Below are 19,303 nucleotides of genomic sequence, written 5' to 3'. Positions count from 1 at the left end.
CTGCACACCGAGCACGTAGGTCTGAAGCGGACACGAAGGAAGAGACAGGCTACCCTCTATGACAGGTGACAATGATTTGCCTACGATGGGAGATGCAGAAGTTCTTCGGAAGACGTTTCCATTCTCATTCTCCCAAGGAACAAAAATGTGAAGATGAGGAACAAATAGTGGACGATAATTGTAGCATATGAACCTCAAACATTTGGTTTTTTTTTTTTTTTGAAATCCGGTTTGTGGATTAAGTGGTATTCATCGCTGCCAATGGGCCCAAAATTACAGCCCATCTTCATAACGGTGGATAATCTGAGCATGTGTTTTGTGGCTTTAGGGTTAACCTTTCTAAAGAAAAGCCATGTGTGTTGGCTTCAATTGCGTACCATTCTCTGTGTATGTGACAGTGGTTAGTTTGTTAGTTTTTGACTAACTCTCTCGGGGCATGAGTACAAGCACGTTACACCGTGAAACCAAATTGGATGGAGATGTTGGCTGGGCTTTTGTAAGAATGGTTTAGGAGCAGCGAAAAGGGTTGGACTATTGGTTGTAACGTTTAAATTTCCCTGACCCTAAATGTTCACAAATTCATGCCACGCATGGACGAATCTATTATGGTGGACCGCTCGGGCAACGAGTTCGGTGATGACCAACTACACCACAGGTGCTGCACTTGCGCCTCTTTCTTCCCCGACACCCAAAAGGCTCTTGAGCACGCCCAGTTCCCTTAGTCCGAACCGCAACGGGATTGCGCACTCCTTCTTCGGCACCATCACGATGCACCTGCCGGCAGTCCCAACACCATTCTTCATTTCCAAGAAAGCGTTTCTTCAACTATCTTCTCCAAATAACTCTTGAAATCATTCTCTCGCATACACGCAACTCTTGCCAACCGCTTACAATGCTGCAGGAAAGCACCCACTCGGACCTTGTATAATGCATTCACATCCCCCTCTTCGTTCATGGGGGAAGACCCCTCCAGCTCAACTTTGCAAGTCTTTGACCAGCGTTCCATTACTATGCTCTCCAGAAGACAACCTATGTCCAACTGCACCAACACCGCAAGTATGTGCACACAAGGTAGTCCGAACGACTCAAACCTTAGGCAACTACAAAAAAAGGAATCCTCTCGAAAATGGTGGGCAACAGTCCACCGGAATTGTGGCCTACGATACTTCTGTGTCACATAAACTGTCCGATTGTCCAATTTGTTGCACTCTACAATAGTAATCCGCACGCTTCTCTCCAACGCATCTCTAAAACGCAAAAATATTTCCTTCGTGTAGTTCAGTGTACCTGACTTCTTTAGCTCTGAAAACTGAGTTTGGAGCACGGGGCTCCCATACAACGACCTAAAGTCAAGCTCCTCCTCATTATCCCTTAGGAAATCAACACACCGTTGGAAGTTCGTCACAAACTCCAGGATTCCGTATCGCCTCTCCACAAACCTCCCCATTTTCGCATGCAGTGACTCACATCGAGATGTTGTCCTCAGCCCAGCATAAAAGCATCCGCATATGTACGCCATTGCCCATGACATCTTCTTAGCATATAAATCTTTTACCCACTCTACTTCCCACACCCTACATTCATCCATCATTGCCTCCCATTGTCTCTCAAACTCCTCAACCTCAACATCGGCAAGCATGCAATTTCTAAGCAGAGTTGTGAAGCGAGGCTTACACACATTCACGGTTGCATTTTTCAGTAGGTGCCATGCACAAAGCCTGTGATGAGCTTCTGGAAACACTTCTTGAATGGCCAGCCGCATTGCTCTATCCCCATCAGTGATAACTGCCTTAGGTGCTTTCCCTCCCATGCACTCCAAAAACCTTCCCAACACCCACACATATGCCGCTTGTGTTTCAGAAGACACCATGGCTGCGCCGAAGACACATGTTTGGTTGTGGTGGTTCACCCCGAAAAATACAATCACCGGCAGATTGTACTTGTTTCGCCCATACGTCGCATCAAATGCCAAAACATCACCAAATATTTTGTAATCATGTTGACTACACCCATCACTCCAAAACAGATCACACATTTGTTGCTCATCCCCAACCTGGTATCACCAATACATGTTCTCATCTGCCCTTGCACAAGAATTGAAATACCGTAATGCGGCATTCACATTGCCGCCTAACCACATTATACATATCTCTCTTTGTGAACGGAACTAGGTTAAACCCCCCCTCACCTGGGCAGCAATAGACTCATAAATTTTTGGAATTGAAATCCCAACTTGCCTCAAACTTTCGATGTGGGCTACATCAACATCTGATATTTTCCTGTAAGCTGGCAGGTATGACACAAACTTTGCTGGAAGAAGGTCGTGGTTATGCTCATCAACAAAACGATACACATACCAACTGGTGCTATCGGCTTTCTGCTTTATCCTCATCTCAGCCTGACACCCACAGCGGGTTACAACCTTGTGCTCCCTCTTCCGATCTTGAAACTGAAGCCATTTTCTATGTCTAAATCCTTCTCTATTGCACAGGTATGTGTAGCGAATAATTTCACCCTTCCTATTCTTCATTTTCTTCCCTTGTTGCATGGCAAAACCCTTTGCTCGACTGTATTGCTAATATAAATGACATGCCTCATCCGGGTTAGTGAACTTCATCTCTAATATCTGTGCACGACTAAGCATTACATGTTCAGCACTGACATTTTGCTCACCGTGCCGTTCATCCGGTGATTCTCCCTCCAACTCCTCTGCCTCTGCTTTCATCTCTGTATCCACCGGCGTCTCCTACACAGAGACAAGCTGACTAGTTATGGTTACCGCTAACGATCCTAAATTACAATTACTATACAACCTACTAAATTATACACCAAAGCCACTCATACCATTGCATCACAATTTTCGATATCCTCGGAGACGTTAAAATTCTCTTCATTCTCTGCATCCAACTTGTGGATCATTCTGCTACAAGAAGACATTAAAAAAATATTTTGCCCTGCCTCTGCTGCCCCAACTTCCCTCGAGACTTTGTATCTCGCAAAACCATTCAGCAATACTGTAGCAAATCGAGCAAACAGAATGTTAGTTACGTCCGGAAAGAACAACACGGACAGACCATGAACGTGACGGCACCACCAACACTCCAAATTAAAACATGCTATACTTACACTATATATCATCTTCCTAAAAAATCACATCACAAAGTACCTTACTTAACTAACTCCCAAAATAACTCGGTATTCCATACCAATAAACTCTCCTCAATCACAGCACCCTTAGGCTACGCAATAAAATTACTATACAAATTTATATTCTTCCATTATCGGTTACACCCATCAACACCATCAAACCCACACCATCATCTATGCTTCTAAGCAAAAACTTAATGCATCGACATACACTGTTCCAAACCCATGCGCCCCTCCCCCCATAATACCCACCAAGCATAGGCAAAATCTTACCAAAATCTAAATCACATTAAACATCGTATAGTCAAGAGCTTACTGACCTTATCGTTCACTGGCATCCCACTTTGGTCTTCACTGAAATACGTCATTCCTCCTTCAACACAAAATGAACGCACTCCTTCGGAGCTGAACAACCCAACACTGGACCGCCGCATCCACTCTCTCACTCCATTTTACCTTCGATCTGACTTCACTCTTGCAAAACTATTTCTTACAACAATCATATGGGTTTTCTCTAAACCGGCTCTGGCCCAAAGCTTTGGAACCCACGCTAGCTATACTGTTTAACAAGCTCCACTCCAACTTTGCTTTCAAAGCCGATCCTTAATGTAATTTTAATAGAATGCTTGAGGTTATTTTGGACTATTTGCTCTTCACTAATGGACAAATTTAAAACAACCTACTTGGTGGTACAATGAATACCATATTCCGCACATTCATATCGGTATACCGGATAACTTTCCTACAATATAATTCTATATTTTCTTACTTTTAATAGGTTTATATATTTGTTCATATAATATATATATATATATATATATATATATATATATATATATATAATTTAATTAAGTCAAATATAATCTATATCAAATATTAATTATATATTTCAAAAATAATATTGTATTTTTAATTTTATTATTAATATTTTTGTTTATTATAACTTTAAATATATATTTACATATTAAAATGTTAGTAAATATATGTATGTTAAGTTTTAATTTTATGTTTTTTTATTATTTTATATTTTTTATTTACGGGCGACCAGTTTTATCGGTTCAACCAGTAACTTTTCGATTGAATTAATAATAAACCAATAAATTAATAATTTGACCGATTCGATCACCAATTCGGTTCTGATAATTATGATTTGAGGGTTATTACTTATTTTCAAATCCGCATTGATGTACGACATACATAAACAAAACATTTGTTTTTCAAAGGTTATTTACTTATTTTCAAATTTGCATCTTATGTATGCCATAAATATTTTGACGTGAGTAATGCTAGAAAATTAATGTTATAACAATCAATTTCAGTTAATATGTAAGTTGTAAAATAAATCTAATATAAAATTTACTAAAAATAAATTTTTATTGAGTTTGGATTTTAAATCAAATATTTTTAATTAAATTTTAAATATTTTTAATTTTAAGATTTTTAATTTTTTTTATTAGTACTGGCTATAATATTTGTTGTACAATATTGATCTCAAAACTTTATCTTTTGTTATTTAAGCGTTATATATTTATTTCAAAATCCCCATCTTTTTGTATGACAAACCAATTTTGTAAGACGACTTTCACAAGTCATTTATGCTAATTAAGTCCACTTAGAGAAGAATTAAAAGACAAATTTCACAAACGCACAAAAAAAGTTATTAAGATACTAAAAGCTAAGTAATTTTGTTTGCATTTTGCAAACGCACAAGCACAAACGACATCGGATATTATATTCAAAGCTTCTAATTAGCTACTATTTTCATACGAGTTAATATTCAATTTATTTCTGAACTTATATGTGAGTTTTAATTTAATCTCTAAAATTTTAATTATCTCTCTTTAGTTTTTAAATTTTGTAAATATGACTCATATTAATCTCTGAGATAATTTTTGGCACAAAAACATTAATTAAGCGCTAATATAAACAACCAAATGTAATACTAGACCTTGTAAAACTACGTCGTTTTGGTGCTCAAATAACCCAAAAACAACGCAAAATCACTTGCTTTGAGAAGAAATTAAAGTTTCAATAAATACCATTTACGATTTTTTTTAGACTATTTGAATGCCAAAACAAAAACAACATCATTTTACAGAGTTCAATGTAGTATTCGGTTGTCTATGTTAGTGTTCTGTTAACGTTTGTGCGTCGAAAATTATCCCAAGGACTAACATGAATCATATTCATAAAGTTTAGGACTAAGTAAAAACAATTAAAATTTTAAAAACTAAATTGAGAGTTGCGTGCAAATTGAAGGATCAAATTGAATATTATCTCATTTCGTACTAAGCCCACGTCAAAAAAACTATTAAATAAGATTTTGGGATATATATAGTCTAAAATTAATTTTAAAAGAAAATTCCTAAGTATATAAATAAGAGCAATTCAACTTATTTTAGTAACTTTCATTTTTACTAGCGGAATAAACATGTCAGATTTATTTAGATTTAGAATAAAATGATAATTGAATCAATGAAATTTAATCAATTCGATTTGAATCAGCCAAGAGGCTTTTTTTATGAGTTGACCTATAACAATCAAATTAATTAAATTTGAAATAGATCAATTAGAATAAATGAGTACTATCTAATAAAAATTAAATTTAAAAAATATAAAAAAATAAAAAAAACTAAAAAAATCTTTTAACAGTGAAAAAATTAAATAAAAAATAGACGAATTACAAATTACAATACATTATTAAATTTATACTTAATTTAGAGTTAGGTTAAAGTAAAATTAATATATAATATATTTTTTAATATAAAATATAAGCCTATCATGTATAATCAGTTCAGTTCGATTTTTGCAAACTGAATTCAATAGCTAAATAAGAATAAATGACCATTTGTACTCATGAGAGATGAAAACGCTGACATTTGTACCCATGAAAGCTCGAAACTAATCTTGTACCCATGATAGATGCTGTCCGTGTGACAAAAGTGCCCTGACTTGGATCTGAGCTTGGTTTATGGGTTTTCGAACCTACGTGGCACTCCCAACCCCCCCCCCCCAAATCTGAGCCAACCATTCACCATCATCATCTTCATCTTCTTCACCATCACCATCACCATAACCTCCATAACCTCCATCACCATCACCTCAGCACCGCCACAGCCACCTCCCTTCACCATAACCTCCGGCGACAACCCACACCGCCACGCCCCTTTCTCTTCTTCTTCCCCTCTCCGCATACAATTTTTTTTCAGCATCTTCAAACTTCCTCCACCTAGCCTCAATCTCTTCCCTCTCTGAGACTCCAAGCAACTATATTCCCTTTCTAATATAACCTTCACCGTAAGGCTCACCAAAAGTCCCATCGTACCTCAACATTGAAGTTAAAGCTAAACCAGTCCCACACAATTCACTCATCCTTTTACCTTCACTTGAATCCAAAGGCACTAGTGCCTTCTTTGGGGTACTCTTCCCAGCCTTCTCATCTTTCTCACTGAAAACCTTCTGAAAGATGGATTTGGACTCGTCACGTGATTTATTTGGATCCTCTTCATCGGAGCTGGCGGCGTCATCATCCCGTGCCTTCTTCCCACGCTTTGGTTAGTTCGAGTTGTCGATACTGTTCTTGGCTGCGCGCTTTGATCCGGATTTGGCTTGCTGACAGCAGACGAAGGTTGAGACTTCAACTTTGAAGAGGGTTTAGCGTTTTCCAATTGAGACTCAGGCTCGGGCTCCGAATCCGATTCGACTTCAGATGAAGAAGACGAGGGTTTGGAAACCATTTGCAGTTGAGGCTTCCTGGGAACCAGCACGTGCTTGTCACGTTCATCTTTGCCTTCATCTGTGTCTTCGTTGGATGAAGCGGAGCTAGGGTTCGGACAGGGGAGTGGTGACGGGTTGGAACGCCGTAAGGACACTGCGGAGAAGGTTGGGTGTCGCGGCTGTTTGGTGGCAGATGAGAGGAGACCCAGGAATGGAGAAGGTGGCCGCCGCCGCTCTGGGCTTTGGTGGAGAGGAGGAGCTGGCGCTGTGGTTTCTGGGCTCAGCGGAAGTGAGAAGAGGGGAAGAAGAAGAGAAAGGGGCGCAGTGGTGTAGGTTGTCGCAGGAGGTTGTGGTGAAGGGAGGTGGCTGGCGGTGCTGAGGTGATGGTGATGGAGGTTATGGAGGTTATGGTGATGGTGATGGTGAAGAAGATGAAGATGATGATGGTGAATGGTTGGCTCAGATTTGGGGGGGGGGGTTGGGAGTGCCATGTAGGTTCGGAAACCCACGAACCAAGCTCATATCCAAACCAGGACCTTTTGTCACACGGACAGCATCTATCATTGGTACAAATGGTCATTTGTTCAGCCAAATAAATTAAAGACGGATCCAATCAAAATTTATCCGATTATACTACTCAATTAACTAAATCAATTAGTTCGGGTCCGATCGATTTGATGGGATATTCAGATCATCCATACCATTTTTTTATTTTGAAATGAGAGTGAAATTGGTTTATTGCGGCGTTATTGGAGAGCATGGTATTTGATGTCGTTGTGATGCTAGAATTGAAAAAATGAAGAGTCCAATTTAAAGAGAAGTAATCAGACGGTCTGATTGAAATATACAAATCAGATTGTTCGATTTACTTACCAACTTTCACATACCCTCATTTCACCCATGATATATTTCTCTCACCACACCTTTCTCTCTCTCTCTCTCTAATCCTTTTTACTACGAAACTCCACCCACACAATACAATTCTCCTCTCTCTTCTTCAAGTTCTTCATTATGTTCTTGGTGTTCATCAATCTCCTGCAGCAAATCAAAAAATTAATAATGTCTAAAAGACCTAAAACAAAAGAAGTTGATTGTCTTAAGTTTCATATTATTAATTATCTCAATTATCTTAATTATGTAAGTTATTAATTTATTATTATTAAATTTTTTAATTTAGTAAAAATAATAGTAATAATATTAGAGATTAATATTGTTATATATATATATATTGGGCAATGCTAGGTGATACGGCCGTTACAAATCCAATGTCATAATTCGGCATTATATACAATAACTCGGTATTATGCACCATAACTCGGCACTTTATGTTATAACTCTGGCGTTATATGTTACAATCAGACTCAACGGACTACATCCTGGAATAAAAACATCCGAATAGACATTATCATTTATTTAACCTATTAATTGCTCTTCAATTCAGATGATCAATAGAAACGTAATCGACCTATTTATCTCACCTATAAAGGTATGATATTTTATCTTCAAATGACACACTGAATTCTCAGTACTAACTTAAGTATCGGAGTGCCTTTTGCAGGTACACTCTCCCTTTGTTCATACTCTCCGTGACCATATATCTCTCTGGATGAAGAGCTCGGATCATCCCAGCTTATAGATCGGCATTGAAGGCTAAAGCTCGGCGGCGGCTCCCCTAGCCGAGGTCACGTCTAGGTAATCAGACAAGAACAATTGGCGTCCACCGTGGGGCCTCGAAATAAACACCATTCTTTCAATAGACCCCATTTCCTTCCAATGGCTTCAAACTTACCTGCACATTTGTAAATAAAGGTCATATAGTAAATCATTAAGACCCGAAAAAGGTCGATCTATATCTATTTTCTAATTTATATCAATCATCTCTATTTTTCGATTTATATCAATCATCTCTATTTTTTGATTTATATCTGTTATCCCTATTTGCCAATCTATATCTATTATATCCATTTGCCGATCTATATCTGTTTTTCTGATCTATATCTGTCATCTCTATTTTCCAATTTATATCAATCATCTCTATTTTTCGATTTATATCAATCATCTCTATTTTCCGATTTATATCTGTTATCTCTATTTGCCAATCTATATCTGTTATATCTATTTGCCAATCTATATCTATTTTTCTGATCTATATCTGTCATCTCTATTTTCCAATTTATATCAATCATCTCTATTTTTCGATTTATATCAATCATCTCTATTTGCCAATTTATATCAGTCATCTCTATTGGCCGATCTATATCTATTTTCCGATTTATATCAATCATCTCTATTTTTCGATTTATATCAGTCATCTCTATTTGCCAATTTATATCAATCATCTCTATATTCAGGTTTATATCTGTTATCCCTATTTGCCAATCTATATCTGTTATATCTATTTGCCGATTTATATTTGTTTTTCTGATCTATATCTGTCATCTCTATTTTCCAATTTATATCAATCATCTCTATTTGCCAATTTATATCAGTCATCTCTATTGGCCGATCTATATCTATTTTCCGATTTATATCAATCATCTCTATTTTTTTATTTATATCTGTTATCTCTATTTTCCAATTTATATCTGCTATATCTATTTTCTGATTTATATCAATCATCTCTATTTTTCCAATTTATATCTGTTATCCATATTTGCCAATCTATATATGTTTTTCCGATCTATATCTGTCATCTCTATTTTTCAATTCAACTCTGGTATATCTATTCGCCGATCTATATCTGTTTTTCCCATCTATATTCGTCATCTCTATTTTTCAAATCATCTTTGGTATATTTATTTACTGATCTATATCTATTTTTCCGATCAAATATCTATCATCTCTATTTTTCGAATCATCTCTGGTATATTTATTTGCCAATCTAGGGATGGCAACGGGTCTCCATGGGGGCGGGGACATGTCCCCCGCTCCCCGCCCCCCGCCTCCAATATCTGTCCCCGTCCCCGTCCCCGCCCCGTCCCCGCGACGGGTAGCAGGGACTCCATATCCGCCGGGGACCTAGGTCTCCGCGGATATCCGCGGATTTTTATAAAAAATAATAAAAAATGAAAAAAAATAGAAAAAAAAAAAAACAAAAATAATCCTCAATGACATTACAAACATATCTTCTATTGTCTTTAAAGACTTAAATAGCAATAACCAACAAACATAAACATCTAAACATATCCATAAAACAACCAAATATTCAATAAACAACTAAAAATATCTATAAACAACCAAACAAAATTCATCACATTGTAAAAACATAATTCTAAATCCTTCGTTCATCCATAGTGATGGTAGATTTCGATTTACTTGAATCCTACATAAAAAAGAAAACAATTTAAATTAAAATCATATAATAACTCAACAAATGCTTCAAAATCTAAATAAAACAAAGAAAATAGAATCAAAATAAACTAGGAAGATTTCATAATCAGAATTAGCATAATCATAAACATAAATGCTTCAAAATCAAAATAAAAATTTCACAATCAGAATCAACATAATTATAAACACAAAGACTTCAAAATCAAAATAATCATGAAAAATCTCATAAACAGAATCTGCATCATCATAAACACAATGCTTCAAAATCAGAATAAAACTTTCATAATCAGAATCAGCCCCAGCATAATCATAAACACAAATTCTTCAAAATCAAAATAATAAAAAAAAAATTTCATAAACATAATCTACATAATCTTAAACACAATGCTTCAAAATCAGAATAAAACTTTCATAATCAGAATCAGCCCCTGCATAATCATAAACACAAATTCTTCAAAATCAAAATAATAAAAAAAATTTCATAAACAGAATCTGCATAATCATAAACACAATGCTTCAAAATCAGAATAAAAATTTCATAATCAAAATCATCATAATCATAAACACAAATGCTTCAACATCAAATAAACAAGAAAATTTCATTATCAGAAGCAAACAAATGTTTCAAAATCAAAATAAACAATAAAAATCAGAGTTCTGTGACTTACCCGAGGAGAAGAGGCAACGGCTGGCGAAGAGGCGATGACCGACGAAGGCACGACGACCTGTGAAGAGGCGACGAACTGCGAAGCCGCGATGACCGACGAGCTTGCGACAACGGAAGACGCGACGATGGCAAAAATGACGGACTCCCTGTTGGCTGTTGCGGTGTGCGTGACGGTGACGGGTGACTTGACTGCGTGAGAGACTGAGAGGTGGCGGTGAGGGACTGAGGTGTGGGAAGTAGCGGTGAAGGACTAAGGGGTTAGGAGGTGGCGATTGGCGGTGGTGATGGTGAGACCGTGCCGTTCAGCCGCCGTTCACGTGTCTGAGAGGACAGGGGCCAGGAGGGAGGTTTGAGGTTGAGGGACTTCAGATTTGAGTTTGTGAATGGTGTGCAGCTAGGGTTTCAGTTTCCTCATAAGATATATATATATATATATATATATATATGTATATAAATTAAGGGTATTCTAGTCTTTTTATACATACGAGAATTAAACGGGTCTCCACGGGGCGGGGACCTCTATCCCCGCCCCCGCCCCGTTTAATAAATGGGGGCCCCGTCCCCCGTCCCCGCGGGTGAAAAATCTTCCCCGTATCCGCCCCTTGACGGGTAAATCCCCGCGGATACCCGCCTCGCTGGGGATTTTTGCCATCCCTATGCCAATCTATATCTATTTTTTTTATCTATATCTGTCATCTCGATTTTTCAATTTACATCTGTTATATCTATTTGTCGATCTATATCTGTTTTTCCCATCTATATCTGTCATCTCTATTTTTCAAATCATCTCTGGTATATTTATTTGCCGATCTATATCTGTTTTTCCAATCAATATTTGTCATCTTTATTTTTCAAATCATACCTGGTATATCTATTTGCCGATCTATATCTGTTTTTCTGATCTATATATGTCATCTCTATTTTTCAACTTATATCTGTTATCTCTATTTTTCCAATCTATATCTGTCATTTCTATTTTTCAATTTATATCTGATATATCTATTTGCCGATCTATATCTATTATCTCTATTTTTCTTATCTATATGTCATCCCTATTTTTCGATTTATATGTTATCCCTATTTGCCGATCTATATCTGTTATCTGATTTTCTGATCTATATCTGTCATCTCTACATTCCGATTTATATCTGTTATCTCTATTTGCCGATCTTTATCAGTTATCTCTAGTTGCCAGTTTATATCTTATATCTCTATTTGCCAATTTATATCTCATATTTCTATTTGTCGATCTATATCTGATTTTCCGATCTACGTCTGTTATATCTATTTGCCGATCCATATCTATCATCTCTAGTTTCCGATTTATATCTATTATCTCTATTTGTCGATCTTTATCAGTTATCTCTAGTTGCGAATTTATATCTGATATCTCTATTTGCCGATTTATGTATGATTTTTCGATCTACATCTGTTATATCTATTTGTCGATCTATATCTGTCATCTCTATTTGCCGATTTATATCTGTTATCTCTATTTGCCAATGTATATCTGTTATATCTATTTTCCGATCCATATCTATCATCTCTATTTGCAGATCTATATCTGTTATCTCTATTTGTCGATCTACATCTGTTATCTCTATTTGCCGATCTATATCTATCATCTCAATTTGCCGACCTATATCTGTTATCTCTATTCACCGACCTATATCTGTTTTTCTATTTTCAAATCTATATCTATTATCTCTATTTTCAGATTTATATCAATCATTATCGTTTCTATATCAATCATTATCAGTCATTGTCAAATCTATATCAACTATCATCATATCTATATCAACGATCTTCAATCAATTATCCATTCGCGATAATTCTTCAATTCAAAGTCGCATCGTTTACACATGTGCAATCAAACACAATCTTCAATCAATTATCCATTCGCGATAATTTTTCAATTCAAAGTCGCATCGTTTATGTAATCAACCTCAATCTTCAATTCCGAACTATGACTATCAACAGTCAACAAACTCAATCACATATCATACAAGTACAAACACTTATCCATTCACAACAACTCTTCAATTCAAAGTCGCATTGTTTACACATGCGCAATCAAACTCAATCAAATCACCAAACAACAGTGAACTAACTCAATATTCTTGCCCAACCAATTCACTTTTATCAAAATCGTCTCAGCAACTATTCAAATTAACTATTCAGTTCCATGAAAAATCTAACCGTTGCATCTATTAAATCAACGGTTCAAATTTTCATTCGAAAAATTAAAGGCACAATCAATGACAAGACTACTACACTTTCCAATACACGTTAACTTCAAATCACGTCTGAAATTCAAATTATTCATTATTTTAATAAAGTAAGTTGATCTGGGGGTTCCATACCTATAACTCAAATCGCCGAGTTATAACTAAAAAAGCTCAACCTGCTTTATCAAAATATAGCCACGCTAAGCTTTGAGCTATGATACGGCCGTTACAAATTCGATGTCATAATTTGGCATTATATACAATAACTCGGCATTATGCACCATAACTCGGCACTTTACGTTATAACTCGGCGTTATATGTTACAATCAGACCCAACGGACTACATCCTGGAATAAAAACATCCAAATAGACATTATCACTTATTAAAACCTATTAATTGCTCTTCAATTCAGATGATCAATAGAAACGTAACCGACCTATTTATCTCACCTATAAAGGTATGATATTTTATCTTCAAATGACACACTGAATTCTCAGTACTAACTTAAGCATCGAAGTACCTTTTGCAGGTACACTCCCCCTTTGTTCATACTCTCCGTGACCATATATCTCTCTGGACGAAGAGCTCGGATCATCCCAGCTTATAGCTCGGCATTGAAAGCTAAAGCTCGGTGGCGGCTCCCCTAGCCGAGGTCACGTCCAAGTAATCAGACAAGAACACTAGGTAACAATGATTTTTTTGAACAACATGAACAACCACCACTAAAATAAAAATACATTACACTTCCAAGATACCCACATAAATTTTAATATTAGAATAATTATCCGCACACCTAATGAAATGAACATCCATTGTTCACAATGTTTAGAATTTTCATTGTCTACCTATACTTTTTCTATATAGAATTGTTAGAAATGTATTTCTTTATTTAGTTAATAAATGTGACATTACTGAGATTAGTAAATAGGAACAGAGCTACATAGAGAAAAAGGGGGCAATGCCCTCTAATTTTAATTTTTTACGTATAAATTTATGTAAATTTCAGTTTAGCCTCCCTTCAAATTTTATTTTAGTCTTATTTTATTATATAAATATTTTTGGCCGCTCTCTAATATTTCATCTAGCTCCGCCTCTATTAGTAAATATATTTAGAGTAAAGTGTTTTTTTGTCCCCAACGTTTGGGGTAAATCCTAAAATTGTCCCTAACATTTCATTCGTCCTATTTTTGTCCCTAACGTTCCAAAATTGATACAATGTTACCCCACCGTTAGGGGTGGCAAAGCGGGCTGGCCTACCCCGCCCCGCCCCGCCTAGGCCCGCCCCCATAAACAGGGCGGACCGGCCCGCCCCGCCAACTAAAATGGGTTCAAAATGCTAGCCCGCTCCACTTTATGGCGGATTGGCGGGTTGGCGGGTTAGCCCGCTTCTTCTTTTTTTTGAAAAATAAAATTCATTAAAATTAACCAAAAAATAATAATTAAAAAATCAAATACAAATAAAAAATAGTCAAATTATAATATAATTTTTTTACTATTTTTTTTATTTTTAACTTCAATAAAATTGTTCAAAATAATATTTGTCAATAGAATCATCTTTATTTTAAAAAATAAGTCACATAATTTGAGCATATATACAAAATTATAAAATAAAATAAATAAAGTTAATAACTAAAAGTAGAATAAAAACAAAAAATAAAAAAAGTGTTTAAAAATTCTATAATTATTAATTTTATAATAGTAATCACTCTTTTATTTAATAAAAAAATAAAAAATAAAAATTTTCGGCCCGGCGGACCAGCCCGCCCCGCCCCGCCAAAACCCGCCAATTTGGCGGTGCGAGTTTGGCGGGTTTTTTTAATTTGGCGGGCTCCAAATCCTAGCCCGACCCACCTTTTTTAGCGGGTTTAACGGATTAGCCCGACGGGCTCGACCCGTTTTGCCACCCCTACCCACCGTTAATTCCACTCACGGAACACTAACGGAGATGCCTACGTGGATGCCTTTGTCCACTCTGGCAAACTTTCCCCCTGGTGACCGTTACTAAGAATTTGGAAAAAAAAATGAAAATTTAATTTAAAAGGATGATGAAACCCTAATTTCATCGTGCGCCTCGTGTAGCTTCTCCTTCTCACCATCGCCGTCTCTGTTGCAGTTGATTGCTGAGTCCATGGCTTCGCAGGGCTCCCAGGCGGCGAGTAGTAGCTTTGCTTCAGGTCGAAACAGCAGCCAAGGTCGTCGACGGAGAACAACTTGTTACTGTGGGGAGAGGCCAGTGCTTGCGACTTCGTCAACGGCAGAAAATCCGGGACAGAGGTTTTGGGGCTGTGTTAACTATGGGGTAAGTAGAAAACTTTGCATCTGGGTATGGCTGTTATTTGGTTTTCTGATTGGAATTTTCTTTTGGTTTTTGCCTAGATTGGAGAAGAGTGTGGGTACTTTGTGTGGGCAGAGTCGGAGCAAGAGCCACAAGTTGCTCGATTGAAAAGAAGAATCACAGGCTTGAAGGGTAAAGTGACAACAGTTGAGAGGATGTTGAGAATGGCAGTAGCAGTTGGTCTGGTTGGATGGACATGTGCTATAATTTTACTGTGTGAAAAATTTTCATCAACAAGAAATGGGAGGTTCTTTCTGCATTAAGGCTGCAGAACATAGTGGCTAGTGTAATGTGTTGGCAATGTGTTGTCTGTATTTTGGTGTGTAATGTAACCTGTTGATTGAACGAATTTGAATGAAAATTTGTTGTTATCCACTTTTATGTGTTCAGTTTACATTCTCATGGTACAAACAGGGAGGTAACTATCAGCAGAAATGATTAAATGAAACAGTGAAACAGAGCCAACATAAAGCATTAACCTCAACCATATGGCATAGATAGGTAATAGTCAGCAACTTAAGATACATATATTCCTAAGTAGATGTCTTAGAACTAGAAATATAAGTCAACATAGATGCTAAACAGTTTTTTGGTAGTAGCAGCAGCAAAACCAAATTGAAAATAGTGAAACCAACAACCATAGTTCTTAGGCTGATACAAAAGGCAAAATACAAAAGTTGTAACAAGTGAAACAAAGTCATTCCACATTCTTCCATGCTCTTGGTGGTGTCCTGGCCATGAACCTGAGCTGAGACTGGGTCACCCTCTTCACTGGACTTGGCAGAACCCTTGGAGTTGTTGGGGCTGGTGCAGAAGCAGTCTGTGAATGATTCACTTTGGTCCTTTTCGAAGCAGCTTGTGATTGTTGGGAGCTCACAGCTTGCTTCCTCTTTGGGTGTGAGGGTGGTTTGTTCTTGCTGCCCTTTTGCTTCCTACTTCCACTATCAGCAGCCTTACTAGAATCTGTCTTGGCAGATAGTCTGGAACTTTTTCTGACTCCTTGCCTTTTTCTCCCCTTTGAAGTAGAAGTAGCAACATTGTTAACCTAGACACAAAATAGATAGGGAGATAATTCAATGACCTAAACAACCAAAGACACAAGTAAGAAAAAGAATAAACACATAATGATTCATTGTTGTTACAGTTGGGTTTGGAGTGACTTTGCGCTTCTTTGGACAACTCCTTTTGTTATGGCCAGAGCACAAACAATAAGAGCACTTTTGTTGTTGCCCTTCACGAGATAGTCCAGTCCTAGTAGCCTGCTCATCAACACCTCGTGCCCTCTTCTTCTTTGGCCTCCCAATGGGTTTTCTATAAGTTGGAGGTAATACATCCTCGAACTGAGTTCTGTCCCAAAGGTTTGGCCCATTAAGTGGGTAGATAACATGCTGGTAGCAAGAGATGTATGCAGCCTTTTTGTAGTAGTCAGCAACATAGGAATCCACATTGAAACACATTTTTCTTATGCATGTCATGGCATGTGTGCACAAGGAATTCCAGACAGTTGAAACTTCCTACATGAGCACTCATGATGCCTAAGATCAACCACAAACTTTTCCTTACCCCCTGGATGCTAACCACCTCATACCTATCACGTCCAGCATACACACTCACCCAATTACCAGATAGTTCGGCCTGTTTTTCTACCTTAATCCTAATTCTGGGTAACACATCTCTATTGTAAGGCACTATTCTGTCCCTGTTGTCAGCACAACGTTTCATGATATAAACCCGGATATCCTCTAGCATAGTTACTATTGGCTTCTCCCTAGCCTCACCCAGAACAGAATTAAAAACTTCACACATATTGTTAACTAAAGGCGTCACACCTAGGTCTACACTCAAACCTGTGATGACACTAGTACTTTGTTGGAATCTCCATAAGATAATTGTATGCTTTCTGATCCACCTTTTGTATCTCACTCATCCTCCTTTCCCATTCTTGAAGATAAGTTGCCTTGGCAGCATTCCACATCATTAGCTTCAACTGGATTCCTGGATATCTCTTCTTGAAATTTGCATACAGATGTATGACACAAAATCTATGGTCAACTCCAGGCAGAAGCTCCTCAAAAGTTGGCACCAATCCTTGTTTTGAATATAAAAAAAGAATGAGCATAGATTGTTACATGGTAACTAGAACACTTGTAATTAAGTATCAAACAAAATAAAACACATGTACCTTCTGTTGGTCAGACATGAAGATGCAGGTCCTAATTTTGTCAACTCCCAGGTCATCACATAGGTGCTGGAGAAACCATGTCCATGAGTCCTTGGTTTCAGCTTCCACTACAGCATATGCTATTGGCAGGATTTGATCGTTTGGGTCCCAACCCATTGCAGTCAGGAGCCAACCTCCATAAGGTGTTTTCAGAAAACACCCGTCCAACCCAATCATTGGCCTACAAGCCATAAAACTCCTCCTACAAGCATCCAACATCACATAGATCCTCTCAAACCTGGGTCTTAAATCTACCCCTGACACTGGTCTTTCAAAAGCAAACTCAGGAGGCCTTTGAATTTTCAGATGCACTGATGACCCAGGGTTGGTCCTCAGTATCTCGTGACAGTAGTCATATAATCTTCTGTACTGCTCCACATATGTCCCCTGCAACTCATCCAGAGCAAACTGTCTGACCCTGGAGGCCTTAGATTTGGTCAACTCCGCATTCCACTTTGTGTATGCTTTCCTCATTAATGTGGTTAACTTAATCTTGGGGTTCTCAGCAATTTTGTTCAAGAAAACCTTACTCAGCCACTTTGCATGCATGATTCCAATCTTTAATTCTCTAGAGCAATTGTGCTTGTTGTTGCAACTCTTCAGCTACCAACTTTGCTCATGCTTCATCTTTCCACAATATGCGTACCACTCACATCCCTCCACACATTCCACTTTAACCCTCTTCAGATCCACCTTTGTGAATCTCAAACCCCTGCCACTACTGACAGCATATGCAGTGGCACAGTCTTTGAACTCCTCCCTTGACACATACAAAGTTCCCACCTCCCAAGTGTATTCACTCATGTTCTTCAACGACCTGTGTATGGGATACTGTTTTCCCGTGTCATCCTCATCATCACTAAATGGAGTATCTAGGAACTCCTCACTGTTATAACCTGTATCCTCATTACCAAATTCCCCTACAACTTTTTTCTTACCAAGATTTCGTGTAGCTGGTTGTGATGATTGACCACGAGACTGATTGGGTGTAGACTGTTTTTTCCCCTCTTCTGTGATGTTCACATCTACTAAGCCTTCAGCTCCCTCCCTCTCATCATCACTGTCACCAAAATCAAGACTACCAAGGCTGTGAGTTGATGCATTCCCAGCAATCGAATCAGAAGTCCATGAGCTTTCACTCCCCATGGGTTCATAGTTATCATCTTCAGATGTCTCACTCCCCTCCTCCTCTTCTTCAACAGCATCATCACTCTTAACAACCTCACATGATCCCTCACTCATAGACCCAACATCTTCCACTTCAGTTGGCCCATCAGTAGGCCCATCAGTTGGCCCATCAGTAGCTGCCTTTGACCCAACACCAGGGCCATCATAAACAACAATTGGGCCAGGCCCAGCTTGATCACCTTCTTCAGCAGGAGCAGTAATTTGCCCAGGTTGCACAACTTCTCCCACCTCACTTGTCTTGTGCACAACATAAACATCAACCATGTCATCCTTTACCCCAATTCTTGCCATATCCATTGCATCTTTGTCGGTTTTAAGTATGGTCAATCCTTCCTCTAACTCAGCATTCACAAGTTTATACCACATCGCAGCAATATCCTTCTTCAAATATCCCTGTCTACTCACTATTTCATACACCTCAATCAAACTCCATTCATCCTCATCACAGTAGTCTACAATGGACATCTCC

At 37.7% G+C, this 19,303-nt stretch overlaps 2 pseudogenes; both read right to left on the bottom strand.

Moving 5' to 3' along the window:
- Positions 1-603: 603 nt before the first annotated feature.
- LOC107626814 (protein FAR1-RELATED SEQUENCE 5-like) lies at positions 604-2,644 on the bottom strand (annotated as a pseudogene).
- A 13,478-nt stretch (positions 2,645-16,122) lies between these two features.
- LOC107626811 (uncharacterized) lies at positions 16,123-18,888 on the bottom strand (annotated as a pseudogene).
- Positions 18,889-19,303: the final 415 nt, after the last annotated feature.

The sequence above is a fragment of the Arachis ipaensis genome, chromosome B2 (assembly GCF_059453495.1).
Source record: "Arachis ipaensis isolate K30076 ecotype BB chromosome B2, ASM5945349v1, whole genome shotgun sequence".
Lineage (NCBI taxonomy): Eukaryota > Viridiplantae > Streptophyta > Magnoliopsida > Fabales > Fabaceae > Arachis > Arachis ipaensis.
The sequence above is the reverse complement of the archived record's forward strand: the minus strand, read 5'-3'. Positions and strand labels throughout refer to the sequence as shown.